Below are 17989 nucleotides of genomic sequence, written 5' to 3' on the forward strand. Positions count from 1 at the left end.
GAATACCAAAAGACTTCTGTTTTGGACCGCACATCCATGGGATGAAGGCCCTGTAACAAGACTCGATTTTTTTTCATCAAGACGATCAGATATTTCACTAGATATTAAGTTGTTCTCGATTAAAATTGGTTCGAAAAGGTCGTGATCCAAAAACCAAACCTTCGAACAAGAATTATAAGAAGTTAATCAGTTAAAGGGAAGGATTTTTGTACGATGTTGACTAAAGTCGGAGTTGAAAATTCTAGATTTCTTCTTTGATTTGAAGCAAATATCTGGTGGATTCTTAACAATGATTTTCTGTTAATAATAGGCATTCATGATATGTTTAGTTTTCTTGTTAAATCTAGTTAATAGTTACAAATCTGGAGATGATAAATCCGGATCATCTTCCGTGAAATTGTAATAATGGTAAATTTCCATCGCTCGATTTACTTAGATGATTTTTTTTGAAGATGGTCTAGATCCATGGAGGTTTTCTTTGTAAGGAAGGTTGGATTTACATGAAAATCAAAATTTGTTGATGTTGCGGTAATTTCAAGAAGTCAATGAACTTAGTTGGAGATTGTAAACTTATTCCATTAGGAAGAAGTTTTTTCACTATTTAGTTGGATAATGAAACAGAAAAGAAGTATATTAAAAATGGTTCATGGGAATCAATTAATCAGAAATTGAGGTTGGGAAATTGAGAATCAAATTCCTGTCCAAGTAATCAAATTTACTGGTTGAAATTGATTTTGGAAATCTAATTCCCAGTAAGATTTGGATAAAAACAAAGTTTGGCGGGTTATTTCAAACAATTATCATTCATAATGGACCTGAAGTATGCAATCACTGCAAGATTGTAGGACATCTAACTGTTAGAATTTATAAGTCGAAGGAAACAACAAAATATGGATGCAGAAACGAATGGTGATAATGATATGATTGGTTAACAGTCTGATAAGCATATTTTTAGTAATGACCACTCAAATGGTGAGAAGAGTGGAACTAGGGGTGTCAAGAAAAATCTGTTAGTAATGACCACTCAAATGATAAGAACACTGGAACTAAGGGTGTTAAGGAAACTCCTACTATTGAGTTTGATATTTGTGACAGAAGAATTCACGAACAAGTGAGTTTTTCTGATAAATTTCAAATGAATCATTAACAGTCATTTTTTTACAAGACATAAAACTAGACAATAATAATTTAAAATATGGATTTTAAAAATAAAAATAGGGGACAATGTTCTTCATCTTGTTTATCTTTTTCATTTCACAGAACTTCCAACCAATGCTCTCATGAATGGAGTTTCATTTGTTTATCTTCTTCTTCGTCTTCAAATTTGCTTGGCCTTCTTTGATTTTTACCTATTTCTTTAGAACTATCACATATCTTCTTAACAACACCTTTAATCACTACTCCAGAAAAATCAAGTTGCGTTTGAAATTCTGTCAGTTGAAAAATTTTGAAAAAATTTAGATTGAGAAAGAGACCAATAGAAATAAAAAAATTGTGTAAAAAATTTGGTGTAAATTTTTAGTTTGAAAACTACCTATTTATAGGCGACAAAGAGCCAGTTGTTGGCGCTAAACTTTTTGTTGAGCGATATTCTGAGTATCTCTAGCGATAAAGACTCTGTTGCACACGATATTGTCAAATATCGTTTGCTAAAAAGACTGTCGCTCAACAGTTTTCCCATAGTAGGCCATATTAGCACAACCTATTTGTCATACCACCCGGTATAGCAAATAAAATTATTTGACCTAGTGCATAGGAATAGGCGGCCTAACAGGGTAAAGTTTGTGCATGGGTAACAAAAAAAATAAAAAAGAAGGACAAAGTCCAAACATGTAAAAATATTTGCTCAAATTTCTATTATTTTCCTTACTAGTACGAGGGGTTGTTTTTTCAACTCCATTGCCTTGTCGTTGTTAAGCCATAAAACAAAGATATAAATTTGATTACAATGAACGAACAATCGATCAACAACTAATAACACTAAAAGTAAGTTAGATTAAATTACATCTACAAAAAAAAAAGTAAGATAAATAGTTGTACAAATCAAGATCACACTTGGTCCATTGATGTTATTAGTCATGCGATTTCAGATGAATGTCGGAAATTCTGAACTTCAGATAACCCATTTTAGTTATTAGTTCAGAAACCTGCTACTGCATCTACTAGAAATATTGGTGATAACATTCAAGGATCCTGACAAGAATAAAAGCCATTTATAAACCCAACCCCAGCAGGTCACTACAAGAATACATGTTAAAAGAAAATAGATCTACAAGTTATTGAGAAGATAAAAATCAATGTCAAACTATAGTAGGAACATGATAACATAACAAAAACATAGGAGTTAGTATTTCTAGATGGCAGCGATCTGAGAATTTTCATCACAATGTCCTTTTCAGGAATAGTCTTACCCAACGCAGAGGATGCATTAATAGATCATACACTTTGTGATTAAACTCATCAAATGAATCTTCATCTGCCATACGAAGGTTTTCCCAATCGGAACTAAGGTTTTGAAGCCTAGATTCCTTTTCACTGGTATTTCCTTCAAATACGTTTTCTAAGATATCCCACGCATCTTTAGACCTAGTGTAATTAGACACATGGTGCTGAAGATTTGGGTTAATGGCATGTATGATGGCATTCAAACCATCGTAGTTTTGCTTTGCAACAAGTATCTTAGCAGCATCCTATTCACCAATATTTTTTGGAACATTAACGTTACCTACTGCAACAACGGGAGCATCATAACCATTAACAACATATACCCATGATTGAAAATCATGCGATTGAAGAAAAGCTCGTATAACAATTTTCCACCATAAGTAATTATATCCATCGAAGACTGGTGGTACGTTAATAGAGATAGCACTTCTGTCCATAGAGTCAGATCGCTACAAACACATACTTTTGAGGTCTTGAACATGTTTGCCTGCTATGATACCAATTGAAAAAGCGGGGGTCTAACAACCACACCCAATATTTTGATTAGAAATCTGTATGGATTAACTCCAATATACTTTCTAGAGAATCAACTAGACAGTCAGACTCAATCTAGGCGAAAGTATATCGAGGGGTTAATATCTCTTCTCTTGATTTGATCTTACTCAAGCAAATAGAAATCTGCGAGTCTTAATAAAATACAAGGAATAAACTTGGATGGTACCAAAGACCAATATCCAAGGATCAATCAATTTCCAATCAACAAAAAAAGGTTGGATTTCACAATTGATTGATACAACGCACAACCTGTATTATTTCAATTATATAACAAATATAATGCGGAATAAAAATAACACAGACACCAGAATTCTGTTAACGAGGAAACCGCAAATGAAGAAAAACCCCGGGACCTAGTCCAGATTGAACACCACACTGTATTAAGCCGCTAGAGACACTAGCCTACTACAAACTAACTTCGGTCTGCACTGTAGTTGAACCCTAATCAACATCACACTGATTCAAGGTACAGTTGTGCTCCTTACATCTCTAATCCCAGCAGGATACTACGCACTTGATTCCCTTAGCTGATCTCACCCACAACCAAGAATTGCTACCACCCAAAGTCGAAGACTTGAATAGACAAATCTGTATCACACAAACAAGTCTATAGGATGGATAAATTTATCTCCCACAGATAAACCCAAAGGTTTTCTTCCGTCTTTTGATAAATCAAGGTGAACAAGAACCAATTGATAATCTGGACTTATATTCCCGAAGAACATCCTAGAGTTATCAATCACCCCACAACAATCTTAATCGTATGGTAGCGAAACAAGATGTTGCGGAATCACAAACGATGAGACGAAGATGTTTGTGATTACTTTTTATATCTTGCTATATCGGAGATAAATCTCAAGCCAATCTTATAATTGAACTCGTACGATAGAAAGTGGCAAGATCAGATCGCTCAACTACAAGAGAAGTAGTTTCGTCTGGCTTCACAATCCCAATGAAGTCTTTAGTCGTTAACCGAAAGGGTCTCGAGAAGAAACCTACGGTTAAAGGAGAAACGGCTCTAGCAAAACCAACTAGTATCACACAGGAGGTGTGGGGATTAGTTTTGCACAGATGCTAGAGTTTCCCTTATATAGTTTTCAAATCAGGGTTTGCAATCTATGTTAGCTTAGTAACAAAACATTCAATATTCACCATCATATGAAAAACCTGATTTCTCCAAGGTAATATCTTTCAACCGCTAGATCGAAACTTAGCTTGTCACACACAAATGAAATGCTTTTATTTAGGTTTGAGTAACCGTACCTAAACGTATGCATTTGGTTGGTTCACGAATGGTTGACCAATGGTTAGCCATATGAGTAACTTTCATATTAATCATATTCATCTTCTTCATAACTAGTTCAAATGAATTAAAAAGAACTAGTTCAAGAGTTTTTCAATTGCTTAGATCTTTATAATAGACACAATTGAAACAAAATCGGTTTGATTTACTTGAATCAATCCATGAACAATATAGCCACTGTTTGCAGATTGCATTCCTTAATGATTTATTGTTTTAAGTTCATGAGCTACCGATTTGAGATATAATGTAGCGCCCCCTAAGCTAGCAGCTGACTAATCCAAGAGATTAACTAAATAAAGAGGCACTACGAATCTAATTCAAATACTTAAACATTCAATTAAGAAATCTGCTACAAAATTTATCCCAAAACTAAACCCACTCAGAATATATATACATGAACTTCTCTCAAATGATACATATATAATAGTCAATTCGTTTACGGATACAATAAACAACATAATAAACATAGCGGAAATTAACTAATTAACGGAGTCAACACTTGTGGCTTTCGCTGCGCAACTCTGATCTGTCTCTGAAAACTGAAAGTGGAAATAATTAACATTTAACTTCTAAGTAATCATAAACAAGATTAACAAAAACAATAATGTTTTCTCAGACATTAAATAGTGACCAAATAACTAAGATACACAAACACGAATACGGACAAGCTCTTTCTTCAAACAATGTATACTCTGATTGTGCAATTTCGAACTCGCAAATCCACACCTAATCATAAGTATTGATGTCGACAATTCCGAACTCGCAAACTGTCGACCAACATATCATAAAAGCTTTAGGTATAAATGTGAAAGAGCATATCCTCACAGAAGTAAACAAACATGTATATGGACAAACTCCTTCTTCAAACAATGTATACTATGGTTGTGCAATTCCGAACTCGCAAATCCACACCTAATCGTAAATATGGATGTCGACAATTCCGAACTCGCAAACTGTCGACCGATATAAGCATAAAAGCTGAATTCATGTAGCTATAAATGTGAAGGAGCGTATCCTATATACCACAAGTGGAAATTCGTATTTTCCATAACAATTCATATGACAAACAAACATTACAGGTCCTTTCCAAACCATGGAAAGATTAACAGAATCAACAGAATTATCGAAAAACAAGTTAAACAATGCATAGAACGCACAAACAGAAATACATGAGTTTGTTAAACATAAGCTTTTGTAAAGGAAAACATTAATGGTTACCAAAGAGTCAAATGTATTCCCACCTCTTTTGATGACAAGCCACGCCTACCTCGAGATCCACGATCCACTGGTTCATCCTTTGAATCGATCATTGTTAATAACTAACTGTTAATCACAAAAGAATTCTAAGATTCTAGCCAAAATGGCTCACACAAGTATTATACAAGTCTTTCTGATGATGATAGGCCCATTTAAGATTCTCCATATTTTATTTATCTATCTTTAGCATAGCTAAGGTTTACTAATTGAATTGGGTTGATCCTATAGTCCATTATCTAAGTCTTCTGAATATCTACAACTTTGTAGAAGAAGCCAAAGACTAATTCAGACCATAAGGGTCTAATTCATCAAACTAGTTAAACTAGTCCTAAGCCCAAGTTTATTAAACAAGCCCATTAACTAAAGTCCAGTCCATCTCAGTCAACTAACAGTCACTAACGGTCAACGGGTCAACTAACGGTACACGACAGTCAAAGGTCAAGTCAACAGTCAAGGTCAGGTCTAGTCAACCGATCCAACTCGGCCAAGGTCAGGTGCACTGGTCAACTCTGGTCAAGAGATTCTCAGTGAGTTAACACCGATTCAACTCAGCCAGATTAACGGAGTCAGCTAAGGGCAAAATTGATTCAGACTGAATAAGTTCAGTCAGACAGACTAAAGGTTCTCATACAGATATAATTCTAACCCAGTTCAAATTCAAACTAATCAATACATCAATTCATTCATTCAACTTTTGTCTAAACAACAACAACTCAATAATTTATCTTAAATAAACTTTATTCAAATAGAATTCTATAGCTTCAATACAACTGTAATTAAGCTTACCTAGATCTGCAGATGCAGGCTCTCACTAGGGCCACTGCTGAAACATCAATACAACCAACCACTCTCATCAGCAGTTACTATTTTGTTTCACTACAAATCTCAACATTACACTTTCTTAATTAAACTTTATAACTCAATTACAAGTGATAATTCAGTTTACCTGCAATTGTAGTTCTAAGCAGTCCTCCACTGAAACCACCAAATTATAATCGTTCAATCTACTCCTCACTCTTCATTACAGTTATATCACATACCACAATAACAACCAACATTTCCACTTCTTTCAATCAGCATTAACATGACTTCTTCTTAACAAGATTAACAACAATTCTAAAACCAGCTTCTTTGCGTTAAAAGTTAAAACACCACCAACCATCCAGATAAGCTCAATATCTTCTTAACCCTGAGATTTCATCTTCATCTCATCCATGCTGGCTCTCAATCTCGACACCACAACAAACCTTCCACTAATACAATAATCCACCAACACCTTTCCTGCAACAACAACAACATCACTAACTTATTTCCTTGAAGCAACACCACTTGCATCAGCCAACATAGCTATAATACCACCACATTCATTACACTGGCATCACTGCCAATCCCATGAACAATAACACCAACACCACCAGCCACCATTCTGCAACACATTCAATTCTCGCAACATATAGCCATTGTTCTTGAGCGTACCACCATTGTCCACAACTGTAACTCCATCCCAACACAACCAGCTATATCTAACATCATCCTTTCACCTGCAACTCCAATTCCATTCATTGTACAGAACCATCACCTGTATTTCCATCTCAATTAATACTAATTCCTTTTAAGTATCTACACAGCTCCCATATAAACCCAGACATCATTTAGAATTCTAAATTCACGAACTTACTTATAAACCTAATAATAAAAATAAATCTCTTTACTAGGTTTACTGAGAAAAGCAGTTACCTCAATTCATTAACACGTTCAGCTTCTACCACTCTTCAAATCACGCCTCACAGTCTTCGTCAACTTCAATTTCTTCTTCTAACACATCTGTGATCATTTACACGAAGCCCTAATTTGCAGAATCTTCAACAGAATGCTTCACATCATCAATTCAATAATAACCCATTTATCCTTCGTCTATGAAGAACTCGATCAACTTAATAATTTCACTTAAACTTCGAATCAATCTGCAACCCTAATTCGTTCTCTTCTTTACTGATTCATCACCGATTCATCTTCAAAACTACAGTTAACCATCTACCCATTCAATATTCATCCATTAGGAACTCAATTATCATATCAACTTGATTAAACTCAAAAACCAACCTAAACCCCAATCTGATTTCTTTAGATATTATCTCTTCTTCCTTCCTGAACTCAATAAACCTCAACAACATCATCATCTCTCCACCAACATAATCTATTCATCTGCTCTAACTCATCGATTGTATCTCTCTCTCAAACCAGCTCTCATCACTCGCAGAGGAGGAAGAACAAAGAAGAAGGGAAAGAGATAAGAAGAAAGAAAGAAAGAAAGAAAGAAGAAGGAAAAATATGTGGGTTTATCCGCTCGGTCTGGTGAGATAAGACCAAAGACAAATGATAAAAGGAACCCTCCGAAATGATAAGGGGAGTCTGGTCGATCTAATTATTAAAAGACTATTTTTCCCTTCAAACCAATCTGATGATTACTTCTTCGTCTGGTATCTGATTGACACGTTCGAGTAGCTCATTCCACGTAAATTTTCGAGATCTATCTAACGATACTAGTTTTATATCTAAATAATTGTTAGATTATTTTTTATTAATTAACGTTCGTGTTACACTAATCGAGTTATTAGCGGATAAATCGTCTCTTGATCGACTCTTGACCGGTCTAATAGCGTTGAAGAGCTTGAAGGTCCTTACATATAACCAGCTTGGGTACGTGTACGTGTACTTTAGCTTTATCGGAATTCGGTTTGAAAACCCAGCAGAAATTTTCAGTTCGAAAACTTCCGAGGGTACGCGTACGGGTACGCATACCAAAGGTGGCGGTTTTCCAATTTGTAAAATAACAAACCTCAGCAGAAATTTTCGGTTCGAAAACTTCCGCAAGTACGCGTACCCAACATGTCTCTTTCGCCAATACTGTATGCACGAATGCACACACTTGGTTTCCGGCACATGGATTTATACACTAATGCGCGAACACACTATATATGCTTATACCCATTGTAGGTTACGTAATCTCAACTCTACATTTCAATCAATGAAACATTCTTTTAATGTTATAATCGTTATTCACGACTATCGTCATTAAAGTTATTTTCACATTGAAATGTCATCATGACTTGCGTCACGGATAAGATGAATAATGGTTAAAGCAAAAGCTTACCAACATATATTTCGAGAAAAAGATAGGCGAGTAAACTCGGCTCGAAATAGCAAATGTGTATGTATGAAAACTATCATACTTACGACTTTGTCTCAAGAGTAGGATATAAAGTATATAGACTTTTGAGTGGTAGATAAGTTCAAGTCTCCACATACCTTTTTGGTCGGATGAAGTTCCACTGGTTCTTTGAGTAGTTTTTCGTCTTCGTAAGATAATCTCCATGGAGTTTGGAGCTTAACTACATTAATCTGTCCTAACCGAGACTTAGCTATAAGTAGTCTAGAAATAAAGACATACAATTTTGACAACTAAACTTGACAAACATGCTTGAGATAGCAACGCATGCGAGTTCAACCAAGCAATGCTCTAACAAATTTTTCCAGACCAGAAACACCTTTCCCGAGTCAGTATGGCACATATATAAATCATGTTCGCTCTTTTGTAGTTTTAAAAAAATGCGGTAAATCAAAAACATTGAAACTTATTAAATACTTATAACCTCTAAATCTTTTATTAAATTAGTTACAAAAGCAATCGATCTTTTCATAACCTGTACAAGGTCACTTTCGATTTTATCAAGGATATACTTTCTAGTGAAATCTCCCTTCATATGATGGGATTAATGTCAGAGTCTTCACCCAGTAATGCCTGCGTTCGATGCAAAGAAATCAATTACACCTTATCACTTATTACATTCAAATAAATAGATAATGTATTAACACATGACCACGGTTAAAATAGTGAGTACCTGGATTCAGTGTCAGATCTTTAGCATGGTGACATTTTACCAGATATATCAAGTCGTAGAGTTTCATAAGCTCCCTTGAATGCAGTAGCAGGCTAGCCTGGAACAAAAACTAAAGATTAACAAGAAATAAGATACATGAACAGATAGACCTCAAAGTTAACGCATACCTTAAACTGAAATCCCCACTCTCTTGCATCATTTAATTCTTTGATAACATTCTCGTACAAATCAGTTTTCAATTGATAGATAGGAACATTAGCTGCAAAATTTGAGTGAAAATATTTATAAAAGCATACACGTTTATTTATTTATTTTATTTTTTTTGGTGGGGTGGGGGGGCTTTTGCAAATGGATGCAAACTAATGTTTCTGCCTAAGCATCAATTAAGTGCATGTTAAAGCTTACTAGATAGTCGATATACCTTACGGAAGACATGAACAAAATGAACATCTTGATTCAGGAGAACACGACATCTTGGGATACTTCACAAACACATTCGACCAACTTATTTGTATTAGTATTTGCTAACATAAAGAGAACAACTCATAGCTGATAATAACTTCTACTCAAAATTTTGAACAAAACGCCTCTACGCCAACAGTAACATGATTATGATTCAATCAATCACCACTCTCATCTTCTCCATATACAAAGTAAGATTTGGTCAGATACTCGTAAGACCGTATAAAATTTGTATAAGAATAATGCTGCAGAAACTTATAACATTGTACAAAAACCTACAAATCCTAGTAGCGTATGAAATGGGTAATTCTTGGCAAAATAAAAGCCCGCTTGATTTCATCCTAAACCTAAAGGTCATAAAACCAAACAGAACAATACCAAAGTGAAAAAAACTAAGCATATATGAGTAATTTTCATACAAAAAAAGACACATAATAATTATTCTGAATCAAAATACCAATTGTAATTAATAAACTCGTGAATCAGAAATGAAAAACTTACTTTGAAAATGCTTATCCAAGTAACTGTGACAATCAAACCAAACACATAAAAAACCAATAAAGGAGATGTGTTGGAAAAACAATTTGGTTTTAAACAACTAAAACATTTAATCTGGTTTGACCCCGAAACCTTTTGATCCCTACTTTTTTTTCAAGTGAATGTTTAAAACGTGAGTGCCCTTTTCACACGAGTTTACAAACAAAAAATTTGTACATGTTTTCCTACTATGTATTTTGTCATGCACGCGTGAAGACTTGTTTTCCTACTGACTTTCTCTTAACTGACAAAAACTAGGAATTCTGTTTCGCGTTAGAATTTTTTTTGTTTACAACAATATCAGTACTCTAGAAGAACACATTCTCTTTCACCTATTTCTCTGTTTTTAATAGACAAAAGCTTTTGTGCCTTTTCTTGCTTGACGTGAGAATAATTCTTTGTAAGAGAATCTTGTCTAAAAACACTACAAGAGCAGAATGTTTTTAATGGGTTCAAAGAGAGGGAGAAAGTCAAAAACAAAAAACTCCATTCTCTTTCTATTTTGTTTTATTTTTCACATGCAAGACTCCCTTCTTTTTTTTAACATTCTAAAAACACTATAAGAAAAGAAGTGCTACATTCTTTGAAGTGGTGAGAAGGAACTCAAATGAGTAGAAGAAGAGAGATAGAGAACAACAAAATAGCTTCTTGTCCTTTTATTTTTCCTCGCTTTTTTAGGGCCACTGAAAAGGATTTAGGGACCAATAATAAAACAAAAAAGGTCACCCAAAGGGAAAATGTAGCCAGCCCTTATTTCGCGTAATTCGTAATGGCAAAATTACCCTTATATATTCGGAGGATATGATAATATTTTTATCCTCCGATTTCAATCGGAAACCAAAATATTACCCAGACTTCCGATTATAGTCGGTGCAGTATTAGAATGATTTCTGTTTCATTTTTTCCATTTCTTTTTCATTTTTGAGTTGTTAGAGTTATAGAGAAGAAGGTGAAGGAAAAAAGGGAAAACCCATTTTATCACTACAAAAATGGATGGATATGAAGAAGAAGGTGAGAGTCATGGCGAAGACGATCTGGGGTATATGTTGAATGATCCAAACTTTTGTGGAGAGGAAAACCTAGACGACCCTTTCATGGAAGAAAATGGAGAATCGCCTGATATTGAAGCTAACGATGCATGTAAAACACAGGTATTGTGTTAAGAAACTCAAATACTCGATTTGCATGCGTTTGTGTGCTTTTGTAAACAAGAAAAACCGATTATTGCATGCATTGAATGCCATGAACTACTCAGATTCGGTAGATAATTTCTCGAATAAACTTACGAATATAACACACATAGTACCAAATATGTATATTCGGTAGTTCCAAGATAGTAGTTTACTGCCGAATATGAGAAAAAAACCCCAAACTGGTTTTCCAAAAAAATCTACATTCGGTAGTTATGTAGAGTTATTTACCCCCGAATGACCCCAAAAACGAATTCCTCAAAATTTTTCAAAACTTAGCATTCTTATCCTTTACAATCGGTAATAGTTTAACATTATTTGACTGCCGAATATAACAGTGGCCTCAAAATAAAATTTCCGAAAACTTGAAAATCGGATGTTTATCGATTAAATTATCTCCCGGTTATTTATATTCGGCTGTTTTACTATATATTTTAGCTTTCGATTATATCATTTTTTGCACTCAGTAAATTGTGTACATTCATTTGCATAAATCGGGTGTTTTGGGTAACCGATAGGATTCCGAATATAGTATATTCGGCAGTTTGACTTATTTAATAACCTTCGATTATTGTATAATAATTTGTTGCTTTCATATGCAGGCCGTTGAAGAGTTTGTTGATGATTTCTATTTGAGGCCCGACACTTCCCTATACTATGCAAACGATTTGGTACACTCATTACTACTTTTTTTTTTCAAAATTTATATGTTAAATGGTTATGCTTATTAGATTTGTTTTGTTTTATGCACGTTTAGACATTTGGAAGTAAGAAGGAGGCAAAGGAATGCTTATGAACAAGGCAAAAGATAACATGTGCGTGGTAGTTCACAATAATCATGTTAGTGACACTCGATTTGAAATGATTTGTGAGCGAGGTGGGACGCGAAAGAGTCACGAGGGAAAGAATAGTAAGTACGTACGGAAGACGAATAGGAAATACCGAAACAATACCAAGAAGATAGGATGCCCATTTAAGATTGTCTTCTATAAGCCCAATGGTATTAAAGGTAAAGAGTATAAAATGTATAAAATTGATAACGGTTGTCACAACCATGATGATCCGTTGGATTTAATTGGACATGTAATGGTTGCCAAGTTAAAACCACATCAAATGCAGACGGTGAGGTCTATGCGGATCCAAAAAGCGAGTGCGATCTTAAGTAAAATAAAGGCGGACGACCCCGACAACTTGTCTTCTTTGTCTACAATTAAGTCGGCCCTACCTACGATCAAAAGGACTGAATGGGATGGTAGAACAGTCATGCAACAATCGGAGTGGTTAGCGGAGTTACACGGCTACACCTTGAGAAGGGAAGAAAAGGATGGTATAGTGGTTCATATTTTCTTGGCACATCCCGAAATGATCCAATTGGCTCAATGCTTTCATCAAATTTTGTTGATAGATGCTACTTATAAGACAAACAAGTATAACATGCCGTTGTTGAACATTGCTTGCCATACTTCGGACAAAAACACGTTTACGATTGCATGGGGTTTAATGGATCATGAGAACAATGTGAGTTTCATTTGGATGTTGGAGACGTTGAGGTCCATTTATAACAGTGATAATTTTCCAAGGGTTATTGTAACGGATAACGATCAAGCATTAATGCATGCAATAGCGGTAGTGTTTCCGGAAGCCCAAAACTTGCAATGTACGTGGCACATTCAATGCAATCTCAAAACCAATTGCCATCATCATTTCCAAGATAAAAGACTAAGGAAGGGTACCAAGAGGTCAAAGGAAGAGGATGAGCGCATTAGTAAATTAACCGTGGAAGAACGTAAGGAAGAGGATAGGTTATTTGAAGAAAAGTGGAAGGAGGATGGAATTATTTGGAAAATGTTCATGAAAGCATGGGACAAAATCGTTTGGTCGATGACCGAGGAAATTTACGAATGTAACTTGAATAAATTTGAGGATGAATACGGCACGGATTACCCAAAACCGGTTGAGTATTGTAAAAAACAATGGTTAACGATTAAGGAGAGGTTTGTGTTTGCATGGACATATGAATATCGTAATTTCAAGAACGAGGCGACAAGCATTGCGCAGGGGTCTCATGGTCGACTAAAGAAAATACTAATTGGTCGTCAAAATGGAGTTGTGTCGATCCAAGAAGCAATCCATGAATTCACCAATCGTGATCTCGTAAAGATTAGGAAATGTATGCAATTTAGTGTACACCAATTCCCGATGGAACATATTAAGGAAAATTGCTTCTAAGGGGAGTTGTTCATAAAGTTTCAAGATGGGAAATAAATCACATGATGAAACAATTGAAGTTATATAAAACTTATGATGACGAGAATACGGTTTGTGTTTGCAAGGATATGATAGGTATTGGACTCCCGTGTCGTCATAAGTTGGGTAGGTATGTTGAAGTGATTGACATCAATGATATTCATCCATTTTGGAAGCAATTAAATTTCACTCCAAACACCCCGGTAGTTGATGGTCCGTCTTTCTTGGAGTCGGAATTGTGTGCACGAATAGCCGAGCGTTACGCTACATCAAACGGCACCAAAAAGCAAATATTGATGCATAATTTGGAGGAAGCCCTTCACCCTTGTTTAAGAGAGGTTGATGAACCTATTAAGCAAAAGAACACCGGTAGGACGAACACCAAAGTGTCGAGGACCATCCAAAGAAAAGAGTTGAAGGAGTATTTGTCTAATAAAAGAATATTGTCTAGGCACGAGCGTTCGGAAGCCGAATTTGAAGATGAGCCGGAACCTAAGAAAAGAGGTCGTCCAAGAAATGATCAAAGTGGACCAACCACCCGACAAGTAAGGCCAAAGATCTCTACAGAGCCTTCTCAAGTAAGTCAACCCAATGTTGTCGAAGAAGTTGTTGAGTCAATGAACGCCTCGCAACAAACCCAACCAATGGAAATTCTTACTATAAAAGAGGACAAAGGTACTCTTCGTTACCCTAGAAATCTTAATGGAAGACCAAATAGATCCACATATACAATATACAAAGAGTACTTGGAACAACTCCCTCCACTTATCATTCTATTTGTTTTGTCGACCGACGAGGTTGATGGGGATGGAAATTGTGGGTTTCACGTTGCTACGGAACAAATGGGTTACTTTAGAGAGGCGGATATCGAAGATGTCACCCAATGCCAATATTTAAGAAATAAGATGGCGGTACAACTAGTGAAGGACAAGGGTTTTTATATGGAGATGATGAGGCGAGGAGATAGATACGACAAAGAACAAGAGTTCAAAGACTTAGTTGCACGTGTGAAGTGCCGAAAGGGATTGAAGACAATCGGATCCAAGTATTGGATGACAATGCCTAAATTTGGATATCTCCTAGCGGACGTTTTGAATTACGTGGTACATTTCTTTGTTCCTCCTATGTATGGACTTAGCATGACATTTGCACCCACAAGAACGGCTTGCGACGAGTCGGTTAAAGACAGAAGAATCGTAATGGCATTTGTGAATGAAATGCATTTTATCGGTTTAAGAGTAAAGAAAGATTGTCTGTTACCTCCGTTGAGTAAGTGGCACGATTACTTCCCGATGAACCACTGCAAGGATTGGGTGAAATAATATGAGTCCAACATGGTTGATTGGGATCGCGTTATGGAAAAAAAAATTCCCGCTGAGTTATTCGAATTGATCCCCTCGGATGATGACGATGTTTGATCGTTTTTTTTTCGAACATGTAATTTGTACAAGTTTTTTGGAAACTTTTTTGTGAAGATATATGATTTAATCGGTCGCAAAAAATACAATGTTGTCTCCTGAATGCAGGAATCGGGCTCTTTGATACACGTTTTGATTCCGAATATTATAATCTGTTGGTAATGATACACGTTTTGAGTTTTTTTGGTGGGTATTTCGAGGCACGACTATAATTTTTTTTGAAACTATGTAATCGGAACAACAGTATTATAACACTTCAATCCGGTTAATCATATTCGGGAATTCCATATTTTATCAAACCGCCGATTAATATTAAAAATTTGAATTTACAGCACTCAAACATCACATGTTATTCTTTTTTCCAAGTCCGAGATGCAACAATCAACGCGGCTACAAAATGTAGAAACGACTCTCCTCTCCACTTGGAATAAGCATCTTGTGTCGCAAACCTGTCGTCTCTGTGCCTAGCAAGAATACGGTTGTACTCGGTGCACAATTTTATAACATGGTGCACCCTTGAAGAAACATGGGATGGTTCATAATTGTGGCGTGGCTTCTTGTACTTACCAACAAAAGGACCCAATGAAACGTTAATCCAAAATATACGATCGTCTTGCTGTTCTTTGGGTATATCTTTCGCAATGTAATAATTTTTTATCCATTCGGTCTCTTCCTTAACTTGTTTTAATCTTTCTCTTTGATGGAATTGTTCTTGACCTCGCTTCTTAGCCTTGATTTCCTCTTCCTCCTCCTTCGTTGCCACTAACGATGGTTTAATTTTTTTGGGTTGTTTGTTCCTTTTTTGTATTTCTTCTTCCATTGCTGCAATTGATGTAGTTGTTTGCTGGCATCTTTGAAGTATGTTGTCGATTGATGATGGACTTGTCATTGAAAAGGTTTTTCATTCTGATTTTTTACTCAATAATAACTGAGAGGGGTTACCCTCCTTATATAGATTAGAGTTCCAACGGCTCTAATTTTTGAAAATATGGCCGTTGAGGTTTCTGAAAATAGGGTCGTTGAGGTTTCGTATCAATGATGCACTACAATCGGTTGCTAACGATACACGTATTTCCTCCGAAAAGGACATTCGGTAGCGAACTTAAATTTTTATCTACCGATTAGGTTGGTATTTCTAAACACGACTATATTATTCGGAGGATAATTTTTTTTTGTAAAGTCCCGAATGTACGATGGCCCAAAAATCAGAATTTGGGAAAAACTGATATTTTTCAAATTTTGAAGTTGCAATAATCGGAAGTCAACTCAGTTACCCAAACTTCCGAATATGGGTTGTCTAACCTTCTATATTGGCCCTTGGAACCACCTAGAGCCATGGCATGGTTTGTTTTGAACTTGTAATATTCGAAGGATAATTTTTTTTTGTAAAGTCCCGAATGTACGATGGCCCAAAAATCAGAATTTGGGAAAAACTGATACTTTTCAAATTTTGAACTTGCAATAATCGGAAGTCAACTCAGTTACCCAAACTTCCGAATATGGGTTGTCTAACCTTCTATATTGGCCCTTGGAACCACCTAGAGCCATGGCATGGTTTTTTTTGAACTTGTAATATTCGGAGGACAATTTTTTTTTGTAAAGTCCCGAATGTACGATGGCCCAAAAATCAAAATTTGGGAAAAACTGATACTTTTCAAATTTTGAACTTGCAATAATCGGAAGTCAACTCAGTTACCCAAACTTCCGAATATGGGTTGTCTAACCTTTTATATTGGCACTTGTAAAGTCCCGAATGTACAACACAAATCATTGTCATTTATCTGCTCTTCTTTACTTTATGACCGTGACTACCTCCCAGTCCTGCACGACCACGGGTTTAAGCACCTTCAGTTGGAGCAGCCTCAGTTGGAGCACCTTCAGCGCTCGATGAAGCTCGAGTTCTTTTACCCGTCTTTGATACTGCCACCTTGGGTGGATGCCTCTTCGTGACTTTCTCCCCAAACTGGGCATCATAATCTTCGTTATCCATATTATCAACTAGGTCTCTAGCCTCTTTGATCTTATCAGCTGGCATGGGATCTCCGCTCTTCAAGCATGCAATTAACATTTTGGAAACACGCTTGAACCTATTCACCTGTTTTTTATACGTAATGACATAACATCAAACGGTAATTACCTAAGATTTATAGGAACAATATAAAATGAACAAAAATATAAGAACACGCACCAGTCTATCATAACCAGCTGGTTTGTCTTTGATGATACAATTATAACTTGAACACGCCGCAGTAGTGTTGGATTTGATTTCACGGATAACCAAAGGATGTGATACGTTGTTATACCAACTCATATAGCCTGGAGAACTTTCATCACCTCGGGTGGTTCGTTTACCAGTGTTGATAATGAAGTCATTCCTCTTATCCCAGTTATCAACAACAGTAGGTGGGCCTGTGTGAACAATCGTGAGATTGTCACCACTAGAAGAGCACAACTCCAACTCCAATTTGTAGTAATCCTCCATTTCCTCCACAGGTTGATGTTATGTATACCCGTGTTGTCGCATCACCCTAGACGGACCGCATCTTGATGATCCTATTAAAGTACATTAAAAAATCCTTAATACAAATATTACGATATAACACATAAACAATACATTAATAAAAAATAGTAATTTTATTACCTCGGTTTCATATATTTGTTTGGCCCATGAGT

This window comes from Papaver somniferum, chromosome 2, assembly GCF_003573695.1.
Source record: "Papaver somniferum cultivar HN1 chromosome 2, ASM357369v1, whole genome shotgun sequence".
Classification (NCBI taxonomy): Eukaryota; Viridiplantae; Streptophyta; class Magnoliopsida; order Ranunculales; family Papaveraceae; genus Papaver; species Papaver somniferum.